Source organism: Carcharodon carcharias, chromosome 14, assembly GCF_017639515.1.
Source record: "Carcharodon carcharias isolate sCarCar2 chromosome 14, sCarCar2.pri, whole genome shotgun sequence".
In the NCBI taxonomy this organism is placed as follows: Eukaryota; Metazoa; Chordata; class Chondrichthyes; order Lamniformes; family Lamnidae; genus Carcharodon; species Carcharodon carcharias.
Window position 1 is genome coordinate 127,642,781 of NC_054480.1, and position 12,054 is coordinate 127,654,834.

General features: G+C 43.6%; 1 protein-coding gene across 1 annotated transcript in view; it reads left to right on the forward strand.

The window, feature by feature from the left end:
• Positions 1-3,315: 3,315 nt before the first annotated feature.
• Positions 3,316-12,054, forward strand: part of gatad2ab (GATA zinc finger domain containing 2Ab) — a 125,807-nt gene continuing 117,068 nt past the window's right edge. Inside the window, exon 1 of the mRNA XM_041204343.1 lies at positions 3,316-3,360. The gene's annotated coding sequence lies outside the window, so the exon portion shown is untranslated. The remainder of the gene's footprint in view (positions 3,361-12,054) is intronic.

Here is a 12,054-nt window from a genome sequence, read left to right on the forward strand (position 1 = left end):
GTGATAAGTGGAGATAACCAAAAGATGTCACAGAGGTGTTGAAGATGGCGATATTATCTAAGGAATGTGCTAATTAGGGGTAGAAAGCAGGACGAGCAAGGTACAGATAGCCCTAGTGGGGGTGGGGTGGGGTGAAGGAATCAAAAAAGGCTAAAAGGAAGAGATAATGGATGGAAATACATTTAAAAATAATGGAAATAGGTGGGAAAAGAAAAATCTAGATAAATAATTGGAAAACAAAGTGGGGGATCGGAGAGGGGATGGAGGAGAGAGTTCATGATCTAAAATTGTTGAACTCAATATTCAGTCTGGAAGGCTGTAAAGTGCCTAGTCGGAAGATGAGGTGCTGTTCCTCCAGTTTGTGTTGAGCTTCACTGGAACAATGCAGCAGGCCAAGGATGGACATGTGGGCATGAGACCAGGGTGGAGTGTTGAAATGGCAAGCGACAGGGAGGTCAGGGTCATGCTTGCGGACAGACTGAAGGTGTTCTGAAAAGTGGTCACACAGTCTGCGTTTGGTCCCTCCAAAGTGGAGGGAACTGCATTGGGAGCAACGAAATGCAGTAGACTAAATTGAGGGAAGTGCAAGTGAAATGCTGCTTCACTTGAAAGGAGTGTTTGGGCCCTTCGACGGTGAGGAGAGGGGAAGTAAAGGGGCAGGTGTTGCACCTTCTGCAGTTGCATGGGAAGTTGCCGTGGGAGGGGGTTGAGGTGTAGGAGGTGATGGAGGAGTGGACCAGGGTGTCCCAGAGGGAACAATCCCTGTGTAATGCCGCCAAGGGGGGTGAAGGGAAGATGTGTTTGGTGGTGGCATCATGTTGGAGTTGGCGGAAATGACGGAGGATGATTCTTTGAATGCAGAGGCTGGTGGGGTGATAAGTGAGGACAAGGGGGACCCTATCATGTTTCTGGGAGGGAGAGGAAGGTGTGAGGGCAGATGTGCGGGAGATGGATCGGACACGGTTGAGGGCCCTGTCAACCACCGTGGGTGGAAAACCTCGGTTAAGGAAGAAGGAAGACATGTCAGAGGAACTGTTTTTGAAAGTGGCATCATCAGAACATGCGCGATGGAGGCGAAGGAACTGAGAGACTGGGATGGAATCCTTACAGGAAGCAGGGTGTGAGGAGCTGTAGTCGAGGTAGCTGTGGGAGTCGGTGGGCTTGTAATGGATATTGGTGGACAGTCTGTCACCAGAAATTGAGACAGAGAGTTCAAGGAAAGGAAGGGAAGTGTCAGAGAGGGACCATGTGAAAATGATGGAGGAGTGGAAATTGGAAGCAAAATTAATAAATTTTTCCAGGTCCAGACGAGAGCATGAAGCAGCACCGAAGTAATCATCAATGTACCGGAGAAAGAGTTGTGGGAGGGGGCTGGAGTAGGGCTGGAACAAGGAATATTCCACATACCCCATAAAGAGACAGGCATAACTGTGACCCATGCGAGTACCCATAGCCACACCTTTTATTTGGAAGAAATGAGAGTAGTTTAAGGAGAAATTGTTCAGTGAGAGAACAAGTTCAGCTAGATGGAGGAGAGTAGTGGTGGATAGGGATCATCTGGGCCTCTGTTCGAAGAAAAAGTGGAGAGCCATCAGACCATCCCGGTGGGGGATGGAGGTGTAGAGGGATTGGACATCCATGGTGAAGATGAGGCGGGTTGTGGCCAGGGAACTGGAAATTGTTGATATGATGCAGGGGTAGAAGGAATCACGGATGTAGGTGGGAAGGGACTGGACAAGGGGAGAGAGAATGAAGTCAAGATAGCAAGAAATGAGTTCCATGGGGCAGGAACAGGCTGACACGATTGGTCTGCCAGGACAGTCCTGTTTGTGGATTTTGGGTAGGAGGTAGAAGCGGGCCGTCCGAGGTTGGGAGACTATCAGGCTGGAAGCTGTGGAAGGAAGATCTCCAGAGGAGATGAGGTCAGTAACAGTCCTGGAAACAATGGCTTGAGGTTCAGTGGTGGGGTCATGGTCTAAGAAGAGGTAGGAGGAAGTTTCTGCGAGTTGGCCCATTTTAATGCCCATCAGATCGGCCAAAGCTTTGCTATCTATCGAATGGGAGATGTTAATGGCAAAGATGGTGGCATCACCATAGATTCCATGTTTCCAATGGAAGAATTAAACTTTTGCTTATAAAAAGAATGCACCGAATTAAAGTTGAGAACACCATGTTCCAAAACTGAATGGGCCAAGGCCTTAATTCTGGCCTGGAGTGGTTGAAAGACAATGACCCTATTTTTGACCCTAAATCAGCATCATTGCAGACCCAAAGTGAATTGTGGGAAAGGACCCTGTTTACCACTTTAAGAAACCCCACACCTGTCAAGCTGGCCCGCCTTCTGCCATTCAATCTAACTTGATAATATTATTCCGCCCCTTCGCTCCAGGATTGGTTTTCGTGTTGCATTCTGACACTTCGATTGGTTACAGTGGACGTCAATCAGCCCACCTCCTCACCCTGACCAGCACATTGACGTCAAATAAAAAGAGATGGGCCCGCCCCTTTAAGAATCTGTTATTGGTCAGCTCGAGGAGAGCGACACAACTGATTGGGCAATTTAGATGCCAGTCATATTTTCGAATGACCGCCCTCTGCCATTCAGCAATAATATCCCGCCCACCTTCCTTGATGATTGGCTACGTCGTCCGCATGCTGCCATTATTATTGGTTATAGTAGTTGTCAATCAGCCCCCGCCCACACGTGGGCCATTACGTTCGGGTGACACCTGACGCGAAAGACCCGCCCCCTTTAGGGATTGCTATTGGATAGTCTGGGCACAGGCACGCGGAGGATTGAATAATTCTGGTGTCAGTCAGATCTCCGACCGCCCCGGTATCAACATAGGTTGAGGCAGACCCGGAAGTCGGCCTCCATTTTAACCATTGTTACGGTGGAAAGAGGGGGAGATTCGGGTCATCGCTCATAGCAACGGAAACCGGGCAAGAAAAGAAATAACCCCCCCACCCCCCCCGTTCCCTTTCAGCCCCAACTCCCCCCACCCCTGAAACTTAATTATATTTTTCATCGACTCCCATAAAGAAAAAAAAACTTTTATTTTAAGAAAAAGAGAATTACAATGGCGGTTATGAAGCCCGAGGCCTAACTTTACTCCTGAAGCCTCGGGGTCGAGTAGGTGGGCAGGCCGTACCGGCGCGCTTCGATCCCGGCGCCCATGAGGCGCTGAAGCTGAAGGGATTTTCTTTTAAAGAAGAGAAGAAAATAAAGGAAACAAAACAAAAAGACACAGATATCGCCCGGAATTCTCTCCAATTCCCCCCTGCAACAACCCACATTCCACCCCCCCCCCCCCCCAACCCCAAATAATCACTGGAGGGAAGAAATCAGCCAAGTAACAGGTATCATAGTAAGGTTCCAACTCAATATTTATTGCTTGTTTTGTGTTTAAAATAGCTTGAGCCAAAAATTCCATGCTAGAGAAATGCGTATTGCATTTGGTGAGTTTGACAGGGTGAATGTGGGAGGTAGTTTAAGGCAACAAACCAGTCCAACTTTCCTTTTTATGATGGGGGTGGGGAGGGGTGGAGAGTGTAATAAACTTCTAATTACAAGTTGCAATAAGTGTAATAAGTTTGAAAAACTTTTTAAAAAAATTCTAAAGTTTCTTTGAGTTTGAAGCCTTTAACTGCTTAAAAGTTTTGGTGATAAATTTGTTTTGATATTAATTTTTTAAAAATGTTCTTTATAGTCTTTTACTTTGTTTACAATTTTGTGATTTTACTTTTCTTTGTGTTTGCTATGCCGTGTAATTAAATTGTGTTTTGCCTCCTAAAGTTCTAAAATCAACCAGGATTAGTAAATATTTTCTGATTTGTGAGGTATGTGGAAAATAAGTTGGCTTTGTGTAATTTAACTTGTTTTAAAAAGTGCTATTTTTTGATGTTAAATCTCATGGAATTGTTTGGTGACAAATGGTTGGCTTGATGGTAAAAGGTTGGGATGATTCTCTGCAATTGGCCAGACGTGTGTAAATGTGGGGAAATATTGATTTTTCTGATTTGAGAAGCTTTAGGGGCTCTCTTGAAAACAATGAGTATGGTTAATTGTGAAGGAGGACAAAATTTAATCGACAGACAGCATTGGACTCCTGGTTCTCAGCTCCAAATAATGGGAGTGAGGAGTAAGATATTTACCAAAACATAGTGTTTGTCTATAATGAGTTGTTGAAGATGCTTTAGAATGAAGTTCCACCATCGCTTCAGTGACTCTGTTTTAAGGCTCAAGTGTCTGCAGTGTTTTGTATGAACAATGGCAAAACTATGTTGTAGGAAAGCCATCTATGATGTGGTGTCCCAACACAAGGCTTTAATGCATTTGAGGTGTCCAAATACCCTCTCAGACTTCTGCAGCCCTATAAACGCTCTTTGCTATAATACTTGCTTACAAATTTGGAACTTTCCTGTTGGGAATTTTAGGGTTGGATTTTTCATTGTATCTTGTCTGGGTGCCACTTTATATTGCAGGTGCCACTTTGTATTGCAGGAAGGTATGATATCATCATTCAAGGTTGTGGATGCTTTGGGGGTCAGCTGACAGGAAGCAAGTGTTTTATTGACAATTGTGGTATTTTGTAGAGCTGTGGGACCCTTATGCAATCAAGTCTGTGGGCCTGACTCTGGACCCTTGACTTGGACATTATTAGCAGCAGCAGTAGCCTGGTTACCAGGCTATGAACTTTTTTGTAGAAGTCTGCAAGACTGTAGTTGACCTAGAGAATGTAACAGGTAACAGGAATACTGCTTCAAATTAAACAATGGTGATAACTTGAGGGTAGTGAAAAGCAAATTACAGACTTGTGTCCGAAACAAGCTTCTTACATAGGATTCAGTGATCAACACCCTCCATCCCCCTACCCCTATCGTTTTGAGGAAGCATTTGAAGGATGTATAAGAGAGTTGGGAGAAGTGCTTTAAGGTCTTTCATTATGCTTGGATTTTTTGGTCTCCATCATCTGTATCTATTTTGTGAACACTTTTTAAACAGTTATTAAAGGACCTCCATTCCTGAATTTAGCACTGGTAGATTAATGATTTTAGTCAAATGTAAATCCCTGGCCTTGAACTGCAGTGGTGATAGTGGACGGGTGCTGAGCATGATTAGTTGGAAGTCACTTCGCTACTTTAGCAGAGGCGTTCACTTTCTTAAGATGGGCAAGTTTCTGCATTGAGTTCAGAAATGACTGTCACTCTATTTTTCTTATTCATTCATGGATTGGAGGTGTTGCTGGCTAGGCCAGCATTTATTGCCAAACTCTAACTGTCCTTGAGGGTGGTGGTGAGCCACCTTCTTGCACTGTTGCAGTCCATGTGGTATAGTTACACCCACAGTGCTGTTTGGGTCAGAGTTCCAGGATTTTGATTCAGTGATGATAAGGAGTGGCAGCATTGTTCCAAAGTGGGACATTTTATGACTTGGAGGTGATGCTGTTCCCATAAGCCTGCTGCCTTTTTGCTCTAGCTGGTAGAGCTAACTGGTTTGGAATGTGCTGTCAAAGACTTGGCGAGTTGCCGTATGCATCTACTAGATGGTACATGCTGCAGCCAGTGTCCAGTGGTGGCGAAAGTGAAGTTTAAGTTGAGGGGTAGGGTGCAGATCCAGCGGGCTGTTATCGAGCTTCTTTGACTGTTGCTGGAGCTGTACACATCCAATTAGGTGGAGAACATTCCATCAAGTTCCTGAGCCTTGCTTTGTGGATGGTGGAAAGGCTTTGGGAAGTCAGGTGGTGAGTAACTTTCTGCACAATACCCAGCCTGTGACCTGCTCTTGTAGTCACAATATTTTATATGGCAGGTCCAGCAACAACTTGAGGTTAAAAACAATGTTCTGTCTAATTTATTTTGGAGTATCTGGCCTATTCACGTAGGTGTGCAAGCCCTTTAACGTTTTTAAGGGGTCGTATACACTTGGTAAACTAAAGGGGCCAACTTATGCTCAGCATGTATGGGTGATGTACCAGTGTGCAGCTTACAGGGAACATTGCTTATATAGTGCTTTTGTGTAGCACGATGAAATATCCCAAGGAATCTCAGAGGAGCGTTATAAAGTAAAATTTGTCGCTGAGCCACATGTAGCGATATTGGGGGTGATGGCCAAAGAGTTAGTTTTCAAAGAGCATCTTTAGAAGAGGAAAGAGGGGCTGAGGGGGTTTAGGGAGGGAATTCCAGGGCTTAGGAACCAGGCAGCTGTGGTGGGCATTCCAGTTAAGTGGTCAATGGTAACCCCTAGGGTATTGATGGGGAATTTGACAATGGTAAATCATAGAGGTTTACAACACGGAAGGAAGCCATTTGGTCCAGTGCAACTTTGCATCTCATGGGGCATAGCCATGTAGCTTATGGTACTTCAGATGTATATTGGAGTACTTTGAAATGTGGTGAGGTTTTCTATTTCTACTATGCTTCCTGTGCTGTTGAATATCAAGTGGAGATGGTTAGCTTCTCGCTTGTTGGAGATGGCCATTGCACAGCATTTGCATGGCATGCATGTTACTTGCCACTTATCAGCCCAAGCCTGAATGTTGCCATATTGTACTAAACACTGCAATCATCAGTGAACACCCCCACCTCTGACCTTATGATGGAGTAAAGGTCATTGATAAAGCAGCTGAAGATGTTTAGGCCTAAGGCGCAACTGTGAGGAACTCCTGCAGTGATGTCCTGGGGCTGAGATGATTGGTCCCCAACAACCACAACTATGTTCCTTTGTGCTAGTGGAGTGTTTTCTCTGATTCCTGCTGACTTCAATTTTGTTAGGGCTCCTTGATGTCAATGGCAGTCACTGTCTCCTCACTTCTGGAGTTCAGATCTTTTGTTGTCCATGTTTGAACCAAGGCTGTAATGTGGTCTGGCAGAACTCAAACTGAGGATTGGTGAGCAAGTTATTGGTGAGTAACTTGATAACACTGACAACGACAGTTCCATCACTTTGATCGAGAATTGGCTGATAGGACAGTAATTGGCTGGATTGGATATGCTCTGCTTTTTGTAGATGTGATATACCTGGTACAATTTTCACATTGTCGGGTAGATACCAGCCACGTAGCTGTACTGGAACAGCTTGCCTAGAGGTATGGCTCGTTGTGCAGCACAAGTCTGCACTAATACACCTGGGATGTTGTTGGGGCCCATATTCTTTATTGTATCCAGTGTGCTTGGTATGTGTCAGTCATAGGACGTGGAGTGAATCAAATTAGCTGAAGACTGATATCAATGATGCTGAGGGCCTCAGGAGGATGCCATATTGGATCACTCACTTAACACCCTGGCTGAAGATTACAAATGACTCAGCCTTGTCTCTTGCACTTACATACTGGACCAAGCAATTAGAATGGGGATATTCTTGGAGCCACGTCCTCCCTCAGTGTTTAATTGTCCTCTGCCATGTATAATAGGATGTGGCAAATGGGTCTCTTTGATTTTAGGAACTACCCCTGCAGCTGTTTTTCCTCCACTTAACTGTTGTTTGCTACACCCACCAAATCAATAGGCTTGATGTTTTAGATTAATGTGAAAGCAGGTGTGAGTTTATCAAGTTATCCTTTTTATGCTGAGGCATGATGCCATATCCAGAATTCATCATCATTAAAATTTCTGGGCAGCTTCAATTGAACTATTAAGCTGTGCTTCCAAGCAATTCTTACCATTGTGCAAAATACGACGTGTATGTCAAACACTGCTGCCTTGTCAGTGGAGAGATTTTGAAGGAAGTTGTCAAATCAGGTATGATTCCTTGATGGATAAATGTGATCCAGCATTCAATTCAGAACTATGCAGTCCAGCTAGTTCCCAGGTTTGACCAGTAGGATGTTGAGCAGACTGATCCCTGTTTACATTGGAATTTTCCTGTCCTGAGTCTAGTGTGATCTCCCTCTGGTCTGTACTATAACTTGCTTATCCACCGGTGAGTTTTGTGTTGTGTCAGCAATATTGTTGCAGTATTAATATGTGTGTTATGTGACATTGAAATCTATTTTTGGCCTTGGTTGTCAAGCCTAATATCCATCCTCAGGGTAGGGCCTGTAACCAGTTCGAGTATTTGTTCCTCTCCTGCAAGTGTGACTTCAGATAAAACCAGCAGCTCACAGTGATGGACTCTCCAGTTTCTGAGTCGGCATGTGCTGAGGTCAGTAACCATGTGTCTCACCATCTTGCTGTTCTCACCTCCTCACCCTTTGAAGACTAAATACGGTGTGAACCTGGTCAGCAGTTGAAAGCAGTGAAGGTGGTCAGGTAGTGGTGGATTAGGCTGGTCTTGTCCTTGCTTCCCTCTGCTGCCATCCTATACTTCAATTTTCCTTTAATTTTATTCGTGTGTATGTGTGTATGGATATTGTATACGTATCCCTAATATTTTCTCTCTCCTCAACTTTGCCATTCTCCCCAGCGCCAATTTCTATCCTGAAAGCATTGTACTGATGTGTACTTTCACTTGCTGGCATTTCCCCTTGAAAGGCATCAGAACCGAGTCTGTTGCTGGCCTCAATTTGTGTATTTTCCAGAACTTGGTGACAGAACAGCTGTAAATGAGTACCCTTGCCATATTAACCCCTCTGCCCAGTCTGGGAGAACTGAAGCCAGTTCAGGTGCTGCAGTTGCTGCTCTGGGGCAAGGCAAGCAAACTTGGCATCTACTTATATAAAGCCGGAATTAAGCTTCTGAGTTTCTGGTTTGGGTGGGTCAGTATTTCTTCAAGTGAGCCATTGGAGACATTCTCTGTTGTGCAGTATTTTTTTAACTATGTGATGAGATGAATATGGAGAAGGAAGTACTTGTGGTTTGGCTTTTATTAACTTCAGCCTGTCCGTGTATCTTTTTGTCCTGGCAAGCATCTGAATCAGTCCATAAGTGGACCTGAGGCTGGATTTGTGGAAGCCTTTGGCAATTTGGAAATGGGCGAATATTTAATAGGAAGAGCAGGTTGGATTTCAGAGTTAGGTGTTGTACTTGAGACTTTACATTATGTTAAAGATGCAATGTAAATATAAGTTATGTGGCTAATTTTGCTTCAAACAAGGTGTTTGACTGTTCCAAGGAGCTTGTTGGTTGTATTTGTTAGAAAGTTTGCTGTTTAGGGTTCTAGTTTTGGTTTCTACTGGCCTGCATGGTTAGCTGATCTGACTTGAGGGTGGCACAATTGCCATTGTGTTAAGGACCCAAAATCAGCCCCATCTCCTACTCCTGATACTATTCAGTGTCTTCTGCCAGGAAGGAAGTGGGTGGGTGGGGGTGTGTGGTTAGGACAGAATCAGTCTTTGCTGTGATCAGTTAGCCTAGGGACTCTATCAAAGTTTTTTGGTGAGGGATGGCTACTTGAACAAGTGGATGACGGATGTTGTTGGAACTGTACCCAGTGAGGCTCTGTATCTCAAGGAAAGTTTGGAAACTGGAACTCCAAACTTCCATGTTGATGTTTCAAATCAATCTTGCCAGTGAATATAAAACTAACGTGTTTTACATATGTATGTTCCTCTCTGGCCACCATCTGTCTTGCCCAAGTTACAGTGCTTAAAATTGTTGATCCTCAGGAAAATATGGAGTTCCATCGCGTAACTAGATTAAATGGGTGTGGTGACTATGTATTTGGCAGAGTTTATTTAGGGCAGCAAATTACTACAGCTGATTTGTTCATTATCAAAGATGGCTGTTTCTTGTATATGTAGAGTCATCTGTTGTACATTCTAATGTAGCAGTGGAAGCCGATTGTATACCTCCCATGACTTTCCACAGTTCAGGCAGGAATGAATTGTCTGATTTTGTTGGGATTGCCCGCTCTTTCTAGCTTGTCCTTTTGCCCTTAGCTGCCTACATTCTTAGCTGCTTGAAGAAAGCAACGCCAGTATTTGAGATTGTTCCCCAGGTAGTTCTTTTTTTGCTCCGTTTTCTCCCGGTCCATGGTGGTCAAGCCACATTTCTTTGAGATTTGCCTTCAAGGAGCCCTTGAACCTTAATCTCGGCCTACCACGCAAGCAGTGTTCAAGTTTAGGTTGTGAATAAGTTGTTGCAAATATCTCGTTCATGGTTTACGTGTTTGAGAACAGAAATTCTAATTTTAGGGCTTAAAATTTTAACTGTAGAAAATGGGGTCAATGCAATTTTAACAAGTTTGGAGTCGATACACTTAAAAGGTTGGGGCCATGTTGTCTTAAGGGGATAACAATTAGGTAGGATCATAAAAGAGCAAGTGGACTTACTTAGCTTCAGTAAGAGCAGTCCAGAGAGCTGTTTTTGTTTTTGGAGTTAGAGCTATATTAGTTTAAAAGTATTTGGGTAAATCCTGAAGGTTGTACAATCCATTTCTTTCATCAGATCAAGGAAGGAATTTTAAATGAACGATGCTTAACCTTAAGGGTCTTTTTGAGGACATCCCAGAGCATGCTGCATCGTCATGGAGATGCATGGAGCTTAGTTTCTCTAGTTTCAGTTTATCTTGGTGTTGCCGAGAGAGTTGGTTGCAGTTCACTGAGAGAAGATAACTCGAGTAAATGACAGTTGGCCTGCGTGGTAAGCCGAGAAAAACCTAACTGCTTCACTCGCTGTGTGGAATACAGAATAGGCTTAACTTCAGTTTGAATTTTGAGAGGGAACAGAAGCTGGAAGATTGCCTAGTTTGTATCTTATGGAAGAATCTATCCTGTCCTATTAGAGGTTTGTGACAAAAGAATGCATCCAGTAGATTAGCTTGAAAATATTGAGAAGGCAACCAGAACAAGGACTGGCATCCACAGGTGAAGATGAAAGTTCAACCTCTGAGAATAGTTGGAACTGAGTAGTTTCCAGAAAACTGTGGCATCCTTTTCGGTGGTCTTGACAGAAGTAAATAACTGTAAGGTATCAGAAATATGAGAATTCTTGGGAAGTAAGAAGTAAATCTGAGGGCATAAATACGTAGTTATAAATCATATTGTTAAGTTAATGCTGCTTGTTTTGTTCAAGTTTTTATATACAGTTTGTTTTTGTTTAAAAACATGAAACCTGTGGCGTAGTTCTAATGGTTAAAATGAGGTGTTCAAATTTCTGTTAAATGTTAATGGTCCCTAACCAGATTGTAGCAACATGACTGCCTTAGGGATATTATCGTCAGTCATACATACTACCTGTCCACTCCATCTGAGCCGAACTCTCAATGGGTGCTTCAATTCCAGATATTTAAATATTAATTCCAAATATTAAAGCACCTCAGTGTTGGGAACTCCCATTTGATGCCCATGATGTTCTGAATGCATCTTGTGTAACCTGTCCAACTGCTTAATATGCCTGGAATGGGAGGGTAGGTATTACCCCACAGCTTTGTACAAGCAAGTTTTTGTTGTGCAGCGTTATTGATGCCGCCCCAACAATAACTTGTATTTGTGCAGCACCTTTAACGAAGTAAAACATCCCCAGGGGCATCATATACTGAGAGGATGTTTCCCCTGGCTAGAAAGTCCAGTAGTGTTTACAGACTCATCATAAGGAGGCGGTCATTTAAGACTGAGATGATGAAAAATTTCTTCACTCCGAAGGTTGTAAATTTTTGGAATTGTCTACCCCGTCATTGAGCATTCAAGACTGAGAGTGACTGGTTCTTATAAGGGGATTAAGGGGTATGAGGCGTAGGGTGAGAAAGTGGGGTTGAAGTAGAAGCCCTATTCCAACACAAAGTAGCAAGGTTAGTTTCAATATCTCTTTAAACCGCTGAGTTCACACATTTCAGTTAACTTCATGTTTGGTGTTGAGCAGAGGCCTTGTTATTCACACTGGGAGGGATAGTTGCCATGAGTTTGCTTATCTGATGGCACTTTCCATAAAGGTAACACCAAAAATCTGTTTTTAAGCATTCCCTCATTGTGAATCTCATTCTTTTCTACAAACTCCTCGCTGATGCTGCAGACTACTCTTCATTCAAAGTCCCTTAGCATAAATTCTGTTTTTTGTACACCTGAATTCCCAATTTGCTGTGTTTATATTGTTTAACTCAAACAACTGGCCACTCACCCCGCTTCCCTGGCCATTGTCTCAGGCTGGACTAGACTCTTGACCAATCTGGGCATCCTA